This window comes from Elephas maximus, chromosome 11, assembly GCF_024166365.1.
Source record: "Elephas maximus indicus isolate mEleMax1 chromosome 11, mEleMax1 primary haplotype, whole genome shotgun sequence".
NCBI classification, from domain to species: domain Eukaryota; kingdom Metazoa; phylum Chordata; class Mammalia; order Proboscidea; family Elephantidae; genus Elephas; species Elephas maximus.
The window spans coordinates 12210316-12222396 of NC_064829.1; positions in this window are offsets into that span (position 1 = coordinate 12210316).

The window sequence follows — 12081 nt, forward strand, 5'->3', positions numbered from 1 at the left end:
CAAGCTGAAGTACCAGGCCTGCCCTGGTATATTGTAGATGAAGGTATCCAAATGCTTAGGGAAATTAGAGTGGATTTATCAGGCTAGACCCACAGACTCACACATGGAGTGCCCGGAGGACAAATCTTTTACCATGACCATGAGGAACAAATTTCTGAAGGGAACCCTAGCATCCTTGGAGACTGCTGTGATTGGTATTTTATATAAGTCAAATTGGACAGTGGGAACTGCCCTAACTGAATTAAGACACCTAATTACAATGGAGCTGATTGGACCCTGTGGTAGTAGGGACCAAGTGGCGGCACTCAATCGACAAAGAAGAGATTAGGTAGATGTGGTTACCGTAATTAACAGCAAAGTCAAAGCAGTAATCAGAATAGCCTGACTTGCATGGATTTACGGTGTTTGCAACTTAGTCATGGTGTCCTTAGGGGTGAAATAGATGGGAAAGATCTTCTAAACATTTACTCAATCTGTACAACTGGAAGAATACTAGGTCAAGTGAATGGCAGTCCAACTCTAATCGCCAGAAAGGAGAGTCATGGTTCCTCATTCAAATCCTAGACACGAGCTAGTTTACAGATCCACAAGCCCTTGAATGAAGGAGAGGCCAGGTCCCCTCAAGGAAAGACCCCGCTACACTGCCAGAAATTTATGCTGTTAATCTTTCTCCCAGCTTTCCCCAAAGGGACCTACAGCCTTTTGTGAGAGTGACTTGAGCTAGTAGCTTGCCAGCCAATCTTGGGATTCATCAGCCTCCATGGTCTGAATCTTGACTTTGCCAGTCCCTGCAGCTGCGTAAGTCAGGAGAAGCCTCCATCCTGACCCACAGACTTGGGACTTTCCAGCATCTACAACCACATGAGCCATTTCCTTTATATAAATCTCTCTCTCTGTATATATACATATTTTTATGTTGCACTGGTTTTTCTTCTCTAGAGAACCCAGCCTAAGACAACTGTAAAATATTCCATTTGTTGCAAGATGTTTGCTCTTCCTAAATAATGGAAGGGTTGTAGCCTAATTGATTGGTTATGTTGGTCATATGAAAAGTAATGAATAACTATCAAATTAAATATTTGAACTTTAGAAAAAGTGATTTAAGTCTTGCCTGCTAGGATAGCTAACAGACCCCACCATGTCCTAGTAAAAAGCAGTTACGCCATGTAATAACATGAAAGGAGAAGTTGAGATTTCACAGGGCTTACAAGAACAGCTTGAATAGTTGTTTTTGCACTTGTCTGTTAATGTTTGTATCTGCTGCAGAATTCTGTGTAAGACTTACTTCCATTTTACTATACGGCCTGGTAATAAAGGAGCCTGGATGGCACAAGCCGTTTGCAGTTCTAACCCACTCAACAGCTCCTCAGAAGAAAGGCTTGGTAATCTGCATCTGTAAAGATTGCCACCAAGAAAATCCAGTGGAGCAGTTCTACTCTGTAACACATGGGGTCACCATGAGTCAAGGGCCAACTTGACAACAGCTAACAACAACAAGAGCCTGGTAATAACTTGTAGAATTATAGGCTGTGGGGTCAAGGCTGTGAAGTCCCAGGTCACTCAGATATGCCAAAGAGAACTTGACCATTGTAATAGAGCTAAATTTCCATTCCCAACAGTTGTTCCTAAGTCTTTTCTGAGAGGTGGAACATGACAAAACATTATTAATTTCCAGCTTGTTATCCATAAACAATATTATTTAAAGAACCAGATCCTAGCATTTATTAGAAGAAAGGCAGGCTTGAGTTTTTCAGATACGGTCAATAAATGAATAGATTTAATTTTGAAGAAATCAAGATTTTTAAAAAGATGAGATAGTCATTACATCAATGCCCATCATAAAAATATGCAAAGAAACTTTTATTTAAAGGTTTAGCAAGGACTTGGGATTCCAGCACAAGGTAGATTCTATACCAGAGATCTTTTCAGGAATCAGCAAGAATCGTGGCTATAAACCAAAACAAAAAACACATGATTAACAATTCCAGAAAAGCTTAGGTTAAAACATTATTACGTGACCAAAAATGATAGTGTGGAGAATTCCAAAATGATGTCCCACCACTAAAGCAATGATTAAGCTAGCAAAAACTGTCAGAATCCACATTTTTGGATCTCTGAAATATAATAAAAAACTTATAACAACCAGAGGAATATATACAGAGAGAGATTTATATCAAGGAAATGGCTTACGTGGTTTTAGAGGCTGGAAAGGCCCAAGTTCGTGGGTCAGGTTGGAGGCTTCTCCTGACTGACATAGCAGCATGGACTAGCGAACTCAAGATCCAGACCATGGAGGGTGACGAATCCCAAGACTGGCTGGCAAGCTACTAGCTTAAGTCCCAAAAACCAGAGGTCAGATGAACAGGAGCCAGCTCCAGGATCCAGAGGGAGCAAAAGCCAGCAAGACTTGCCAGAAAGTCCACCTGTATTGGATGCGGGCCACACCACAAGGAAACTCCTTTTTTTTTTATATATATATATTTTTTTTTTTATTAATTTTTATTAAGCTTCAAGTGAACATTTACCATTCCAATCAGTCTGTCACATGTAGGTTTACATACATCTTACTCCCTTCTCCCACTTGCTCTCCCCCTATTGAGTCAGCCCTTTCAGTCTCTCGTTTCGTGCCAATTTTGCCATCTTCCCTCTCTCTCTATCTTCCCATCCCCCCTCCAGTCAAGAGTTGCCAACACACTCTCCAGTGTCCACCTGATTTAATTAGCTCACTCTTCATCAGCATCTCTCTCCCCGCCACTGACCAGTCCTTTTCATGCCTGATGATTTGTCTTCAGGGATGGTTCCTGTCCTGCGCCATCAGAAGTTCTGGGGAGCATTGTCTCTGGGATGCCTCTCGTCGCAATCATACCATTAGGTGTGGTCTTTTTATGAGAATTTGGGGTCTGTATCCCATTGGTCTCCTGCTCCCTCAGGAGTTGTCTGTTGTGCTCCCTGACAGGGCAGACATCAATTGTGGCCGGGCACCAACTAGTTCTTCTGGTCTCAGGATAATGTAGGTCTCTGGTTCATGTGGCCCTTTCTGTCTCTTGGGTTCTTAGTTGTCGTGTGACCTTGGTGTTCTTCCTTTGCCTTTGCTCCAGGTGGGTTGAGACCAATTGATGTATCTTAGATGGCCGCTTGTTAGCATTTAGGACCCCAGGCGCCACAATTCAAAGTGGGATGCAGAGTGTTTTCATAATAGAATTATATTGCCCATTGACTTAGAAGTCCCCTCAAACCAAGTTCCCCAGACCCCAGCCCCTGCTCCGCTGACCTTTGAAGCTTTCATTTTATCCCAGAAACCTCTTTGCTTTTAATCCAGTCCAATTAGGCTGACCTTCCTTGTATTGAGTGTTGTCTTTCCCTTCACCCAAAGCAGTTCTTATCTACAGATTGATCAATAAAAAGCCCTCTCCCTCCCTCCCTCCCTCCCTCCCTCCCCCCTTTGTAACCACATAATTATGTGTTCTCCGTTTTTTCTATTTCTCAAGATCTTATAATAGTGGTCTTATACAATATTTGTCCTTTTGCAACTGACTCATTTCGCTCAGCATAATGCCTTCCAGATTCCTCCATGTTATGAAATGTTTCAGAGATTCGTCACTGTTCTTTATCGATGCATAGTATTCCATTGTGTGAATATACCACAATTTATTTACCCATTCGTCAGTTGACGGACATCTTGGTTGCTTCCAGCTTTTTGCTATTGTAAACAGAGCTGCAATAAACATGGGTCTGCATATATCTGTTTGTGTGAAGGCTCTTGTATCTTTAGGGTATATTCCGAGGAGTGGGATTTCTGGGTTGTATGGTAGTTCTATTTCTAACTGTTTAAGATAACGCCAGATGGATTTCTAAAGTGGTTGTACCATTTTACAATCCCACCAGCAGTGTATGAGAGTTCCAATCTCTCCGCAGCCTCTCCAACATTTATTATTTTGTGTTTTTGGATTAATGCCAGCCTCGTTGGAGTGAGATGGAATCTCATCGTAGTTTTAATTTGCATTTCTCTAATGGCTAATGATCCAGAGCATTTTCTCATGTGTCTGTTGGCTGCCTGAATATCTTCCTTAGTGAAATGTGTGTTCATATCCTTTGCCCACTTCTTGATTGGGTTGTTTGTCTTTTTGTGGTTGAGTTTTGACAGAATCATGTAGATTTTAGAGATCAGGCGCTGGTCGGAGATGTCATAGCTGAATATTCTTTCCCAGTCTGTAGGTGGTCTTTTTACTCTTTTGGTGAAGTCTTTAGAGGAGCATAGGTGTTTGATTTTTAGGAGCTCCCAGTTATCTGGTTTCTCTTCATCATTTTTGGTAATGTTTTGTATTCTGTTTATGCCCTGTATTAGGGCTCCTAGGGTAGATCCTATTTTTTCTTCCATGATCTTTATCGTTTTAGTCTTTATGTTTAGGTCTTTGATCCACTTGGAGTTAGTTTTTGTGCATGGTGTGAGGTATGGGTCCTGTTTCATTCTTTTGCAAATGGATATCCAGTTATGCCAGCACCATTTGTTAAAAAGACTATCATTTCCCCAATTGACTGACACTCGGCCTTTGTCAAATATCAGCTGCTCATACATGGATGGATTTATATCTGGGTTCTCAATTCTGTTCCATTGGTCTATGTGCCTGTTGTTGTACCAGTACCAGGCTGTTTTGACTACTGTAGCTATATAATAGGTTCTGAAATCAGGTTGGGTGAGGCCTCCCACTTTCTTCTTCTTTTTCAGTAATGTTTTGCTTATCCGGGGGTTCTTTCCCTTCCATATGAAATTAGTGATTTGTTTCTCTATCCCCTTAAAGTATGACATCGGTATTTGGATTGGAATTGCGTTATATGTATAAATGGCTTTTGGTAGAATAGACATTTTTACTATGTTAAGTCTTCCTATCCATGAGCAGGGTATGTTTTTCCACTTAAGTATGTCCTTTTGAATTTCTTGTAGCAGAGTTTTATAGTTTTCTTTGTATAGGTCTTTTACATCCTTGGTAAGATTTATTCCTAAGTATTTTATCTTCTTGGGGGCTATTGTGAATGGTATTGATTTGGTTATTTCCTCTTCGGTGTTCTTTTTGTTGATGTAGAGGAATCCAAGTGATTTTTGTATGTTTATTTTATATCCTGAGACTCTTCCAAACTCTTCTATTAGTTTAAGTAGTTTTCTGGAGGATTCCTTAGGGTTTTCCATGTATACGATCATGTCATCTGCAAATAGTGATAGCTTTACTTCCTCCTTGCCAATCTGGATACCCTTTATTTCTTTGTCTAGCCTAATTGCCCTGGCTAGGACTTCAAGTACAATGTTGAATAAGAGCGGTGATAAAGGGCATCCTTGTCTGGTTCCCGTTCTCAAGGGAAATGCTTTCAGGTTCTCTCCATTTAGAGTGATGTTGGCTGTTGGCTTTGCATAGATGCCCTTTATTATGTTGAGGAATTTTCCTTCAATTCCTATTTTGGTAAGAGTTTTTATCATAAATGGGTGTTGGACTTTGTCAAATGCCTTTTCTGCATCTATTGATAAGATCATGTGGTTTTTATCTTTTGTTTTATTTATGTGCTGGATTACATTAATGGTTTTTCTTATATTAAACCAGCCTTGCATACCTGGTATAAATCCCACTTGATCAGGGTGTATTATTTTTTTGATGTGTTGTTGGATTCTATTGGCTAGAATTTTGTTGAGGATTTTTGCATCTATGTTCATGAGGGATATAGGTCTATAATTTTCTTTTTTTGTAATGTCTTTACCTGGTTTTGGTATCAGGGAGATGGTAGCTTCATAGAATGAGTTGGGTAGTATTCCGTCTTTTTCTATGCTTTGAAATACCTTCAATAGTAATGGTGTTAAGTCTTCTCTGAAGGTTTGGTAGAACTCTGCAGTGAAGCCGTCTGGGCCAGGACTTTTTTTTGTTGGAAGTTTTTTGATTACCGTTTCAATCTCTTTTTTTGTTATGGGTCTATTTAGTTGTTCTACTTCTGAATGTGTTAGTTTAGGTAGGTAGTATTGTTCCAAGAATTTGTCCATTTCTTCTAGGTTTTCAAATTTGTTAGAGTACAATTTTATGTAGTAATCTGATATGATTCTTTTGATTTCATTTGGTTCTGTTGTGATGTGGTCCCTCTAGTTTCTTATTCAGGTTATTTGTTTCCTTTCCTGTATTTCTTTAGTCAGTCTAGCCAATGGTTTATCAATTTTGTTAATTTTTTCAAAGAACCAGCTTTTGGCTTTGTTAATTCTTTCAATTGTTTTTCTGTTGTCTCATTTAGTTCAGCTCTAATTTTTATTATTTGTTTTCTTCTGGTGCCTGATGGGTTCTTTTGTTGCTCACTTTCTATTTGTTCAAGTTGTAGGGACAGTTCTCTGATTTTGGCTCTTTCTTCTTTTTGTATGTGTGCATTTATCAATATAAATTGGCCTCTGAGCACTGCTTTTGCTGTGTCCCAGAGGTTTTGATAGGAAGTATTTTCATTCTCGTTGCTTTCTAAGAATTTCCTTATTCCCTCCTTGATGTCTTCTATAACCCAGTCTTTTTTCAGGAGGGTATTGTTCATTTTCCAAGTATTTGATTTCTTTTCCCTAGTTTTTCTGTTATTGATTTCTACTTCATTGCCTTGTGGTCTGAGAAGATGCTTTGTAATATTTCGATGTTTTGGATTCTGGAAAGATTTGTTTTATGACCTAATATGTGGTCTATTCTAGAGAATGTTCCATGTGCACTAGAAAAAAAAGTATATTTTGCAGCAGTTGGGTGGAGAGTTCTGTATAAGTCAATGAGGTCAAGTTGGTTGATTGTTGTAATTAGATCTTCCGTGTCTCTATTGAGCTTCTTACTGGATGTCCTGTCCTTCTCCGAAAGTGGTGTGTTGAAGTCTCCGACTATAAATGTGGAGGTGTCTATCTCACTTTTCAATTCTGTTAAAATTTGATTTATGTATCTTGCAGCCCTGTCATTAGGTGCGTAAATATTTAATATGGTTATGTCTTCCTGATCAATTGTCCCTTTTATCATTATATAGTATCCTTCTTTATCCTTTGTGGTGGATTTAAGTCTAAAGTCTATTTTGCCAGAAATTAATATTGCTACTCCTCTTCTTTTTTGCTTATTGTTTGCTTGATATATTTTTTCCATCCTTTGAGTTTTAGTTTGTTTGTGTCTCTAAGTCTAAGGTGTGTCTCTTGTAGGCAGCATATAGATGGATCGTGTTTCTTTATCCAGTCCGTGACTCTCTGTCTCTTTATTGGTGCATTTAGTCCATTTACATTCAGCGTAATTATAGATAAATAAGTTTTTAGTGCTGTCATTTTGATGCCTTTTCATGTGTGTTGTTGGCCATTTCATTTTTCCACATGCTTTTTTGTGCTGAGACGTTTTTCTTAGTAGCTTGTGAGATCCTCATTTTCATAATGTTTAACTTTGTGTTTATTGAGTCGTTACGGTTTTCTTGGCTTTTTTCTTGAGTTATGGAATTGATATTCCTTTTTGTGGTTACCTTTTTATTTACCCCTATTTTTCTAAGTAAAAACCTAACTTGTATCGTTCTATATAGCCTTGTATCACTCTCCATCTGGCAGTTCAATGCCTCCTATATTTAGTCCCTCTTTTTGATTATTGTGATCGTTTATCTATTGATTTCCATGATTTCCTGTTATGTGTATTATTTTGTTTATTTATTTATTTTTTAGAATTAGTCTTAATTTGTTTGTTTTTGTGCTTTCCCTATTTGAGTTGTGTTGATATCAGGACGTTCTGTTTTGTGACCTTGTATTGTGCTGGTACCTGATATTATTGGTCATCAGGCCGAACAATCTCCTTTAGCATTTCTTGCAGTCTTGGTTTAGTTTTTGCAAATTCTCTAAACTTGTGTTTATCTGTAAATATCTTAATTTCTCCTTCATATTTCAGAGAGAGTTTTGCTGGATAGATGATCCTTGGTTGGCAGTTTTTCTCGTTCAGTGCTCTGTATACGTCGTCCCATTCCCTTCTTGCCTGCATGGTTTCTGCTGAGTAGTCTGAACTTATTCTTATTGATTCTCCCTTGAAGGAAACCTTTCTTTTCTCCCTGGCTGCTTTTAAAATTTTCTGTTTGTCTTTGGTTTTGGCAAGTTTGATGATAATATGTCTTGGTGTTTTTCTTTTTGGATCAATCTTAAATGGGGTTCGATGAGCATCTTGGATAGATATCCTTTCGTCTTTCATGATGTCAGGGAAGTTTTATGTCAGGATTTCTTCAACTATTTTCTCTGTGTTTTCTGTCCCCCCTCCCTGTTCTGGGACTCCAATCACTCGCAAGTTATCCTTCTTGATAGAGTCCCACATGATTCTTAGGGTTTCTTCATTTTTTTAAATTCTTTTATCTGATTTTTTTTCAGCTATGTTGGTGTTGTTTCCCTGGTCCTCCAGAAGTCCCAGTCTACATTCTAATTGCTCGAGTCTGCTCCTCTGACTTTCTATTGTGTTGTCAAATTCTGTAATTTTATTGTTAATCTTTTGGATTTCTACATGCTGTCTCTCTATGGATTCTTGCAACTTGTTAATTTTTCCACTATGTTCTTGAATAATCTTTTTGAGTTCTTCAACAGTTTTATCAGTGTGTTCCTTGGCTTTTTCTGCATTTATCCTAATTTCATTTGTGATGTCTTCAAGCATCCTGTAAATTAGTTTTTCATATTCTGTATCTGATAATTCCAGGATTGTATCTTCATTTGGGAAAGATTTTGATTCTTTTGTTTGGGGGGTTGGAGAAGCTGTCATGGTCTGTTTCTTTATGTGGTTTGATATGGACTGCTGTCTCCGAGCCATCACTGGGAAACTAGATTTTCCAGGTAGTCAGCTAAAAAAAAATGCAGTCAGATCCCTATCTGAATTCTCCCTCTGGCTCCGGGTATTCGGATGTTAATGGGTCCGCCTGGGGAGGGTGGGGGAGGGATCAGAGAGCTAGGAGTATAGCACCACAGAATATAGAGCTGAACACCGCGTTCACGCTCCGCCCCCGTCTGCCAAAATCCGGGCGGGACGGGTCCCCGGCTATGACGCTGCTTTCCTTGCTCGGAGACCAGTCACTTCCTCCTGGGGACTTCTGCCTCCGGTGCACGGCACCGCTCGCGCGCACTGGGTGGGCGTTTCCCGCACGAACGGTTGGGCCCGCCCCCAGGGTCTATTCAGGCGAATATAATTGGGCCCCGCGGTCACGCCCCGCCCGTGCACGCGCCCAAATCCCAGCGGGACGACTTCCTGGCTGGGATGCTGCTTTCCCCGTTCCAGGACCAGTCACTTCCTCCCGGGGACTTCTCCTTCTGGTGCGCCACACCTCTCGCATGAACTGGGTAGGCGTCACCCGCACGGCCAGGTGGGCCCGCCCCCTGGGTCAATTCAGGGGAATAAAAATGGACCCTGTGGTCACGCTTCGCCCGCGCGCGAGTGCCCAAATCCCAGCGGAATGGCTCCCCATCTGGGATGCTGCTTTCCCCACTCCGAGACCAGTCACTTCCGGGGATTTCTCCCTCTGGTGTGCCGTGCCACACGTGCGGACTGGGTGTGCGTCCTCCCGCATGAACGTGTGGGCCCCGCCCCGCGGTCACTTTAGGGAAATATAGCTGACCGCCCCCCCCCCCCGCTCGCGCCCGGCCTGCTTCTCGCCTAACTCCCGGCGGGATGGCTCGCCCTCTGGGACGCTGTTCTCCCCACTCCCAGATCAGTCACTGCCTCCCGGGTGCTTCTCCCTCCGGCTGCACCTCTACGCCGCCCGCGCCAACCAGCTAGACTTCCTCCCAGGATGGGTTCGGGGGGGAAGGGGTGGGCCCCCCTTCTGTGCCGTCTGCCCCCTGGGCTCTGCCCCAGATCGGGCTCCGAAGGTCACCTGCCTGGTACGCTGGCTCCTGGTTCTGAAAACGGTCCCTGTCTTCCCGTATTTGTTTGTTTTCCATCTCTAAGTCTGTGCTTGTTGTTCAGAGTTCGTAGATTGTTATGTCTGTGATCGATTCCCTTGTTTTTCCGAGTCTTTGTTGCAAGAGGGATCCGCAGTAGTGTCCACCTAGTCCGCCATCTTGGCCCCGCTTGGAAACTCCTTTTAAACTGACTGACTTCTCACAACAGATCCTATCATGGAGGTGATCACATTATACCACATTTCATCATGGAAGCGATTACATCATATATGATTGCAAAACTAAATCATAATTGCCAAACCACTGAAATTCATGGCCCAGCCAAGTTGACACACGCAACCTTATCACAGCCTACCCTTTGTCAACTTGGAATCTGTACACATCTCTTTAAGCCATACGTAATCTCTGAATAAAGATGGTTATAAAGTCATACTTGTGCCTAACATGATACACCTAACACTTGTACGAACAAAAACAGACTAGCCCTGCTTAAGTCTTTTAAGTGAAGAAAACAAAAATATTTGATGCACACATATAAGGAAGAAATACTCATAACAGTTACGGTTCTCTTTTCTGCAACTGGACATGTGGTCATAACTGGTATTTAGAACTACTTTCTTCCACCACCCATTCTGTATTCCCTTTGCCCTCAGCAAGCACCTCAACTGATTATGGTTCTTTGCCTGGTGGGGTGACCCAAACCTTCATTCCTGAAAGGTCTGCACCATTAGTAGTCATGTCGGAATTGAGTTGCAGTAGTTTTTCATTGACTTTAATCACAGGGCACGGCACTACTGAGAGGTACCCTAAGGGATCTCCTGCATTCCAGACATACTGTTCTTTACCTCCAATATGCAGTGTGAATCTGATTTTCTCATAGTAACCAGGATCAATCACACCAGCCAATATGGTAACTCCTTCCTTGCCTGGTGATTCAGAGGCAAAAAGAGCCCAAAGTGGCCAGGTGGAATTCCTAGCTTCCAGTTCAATGGACTCAGTGATGTATCTCCATGTGGAAGCATTCCTCCTTCTGGAACTAAGACCTCCAGACCTGTAGAGCATAAGGTAGTGGGGACAGGAAGCAAAATTTTGAGTGAGTCACTAGGGGCAATAGTGAGTGGTGCCCCTAGTGACCCCTTGATGCCACCCCTTGATTCCTGGACTCATATGTTGGACGCTGGTTTGGAGCAAATACAGCTTCCTGGGGGAACATTTCCCCAGCCCTGCAAAGCATTACCACCTAGCTGGCACAGTAATTGTGTCTTTAGAAGGCCATTCCACCATTTTATCAAGACAGTTACTTTAGGATGATGGGGAACATGGTAAGACCAGTGAATTCCATGAGCATGGACCCATTACCACATTTCATTTACTGTGGAGGAAGTTCCTTGATCCAAGGAAATGCTGTGTGGGATACCATGATGGTGGATAAGGCATTCTGTAAGTCCATGGATGGTAGTTTCGGCAAAGCATTGCATGCAGGGAAGGCAAATCTGTATCCAGAGTAACTGTCTATTCCATTAAAAACAAAAGCTGCCCTTTCCATGGTGGAAACCCACATACCTCTTCCCCATACCTCCTTGTTTCCAACTTTCCAATCATGTTCCTTCCAAGTCCCTGACCATTCAGCCAAATGATTGGCCACAGCCCATGAGTTAGTATACAATCACACATCTGGCCATTTCTCCTTCCAAGTAAACAGCCAGGTGCACTGCTTAAATTTCTGCCCATTGGAAGGATTTCCCTTCACCACTGTCCTTTGGAGAGGTCCTAGAAGGCGCTGTAGTGCTGCCGCTGTCTACTTTCGAGTGTTGCCTGCATATCGTGCAGAACCATCTGTAAACCAGGCATGAGTTTTCTCTTCCTTAGTCAGCTGATCTTAAGGAACAGCCCAGGAGGCCATAGGTGCAAACTGAGAGATGGAAGGTAATGTGGCAGGAATGGAGACCATGGGCATTTGGACCATTTTCTCATGCAACTTATTTGTGCCTTCAGGTCCGCTTAGGCCTGATTTCATATACACCAACTCCATTTAATGAAGGAGTGTTGCGGTGCAAATACAACTTTATTGCTCTCTGGACTAAAGTATGACACAGGCCTGGAGAGTTGATATACCTCTGAGGTAGAACATTGAAGGTGTATTGCTGGCTTGCCAGCTGAAGGCAAAACTTTCTGGTGATCCTTTGAAACAGGTGTAG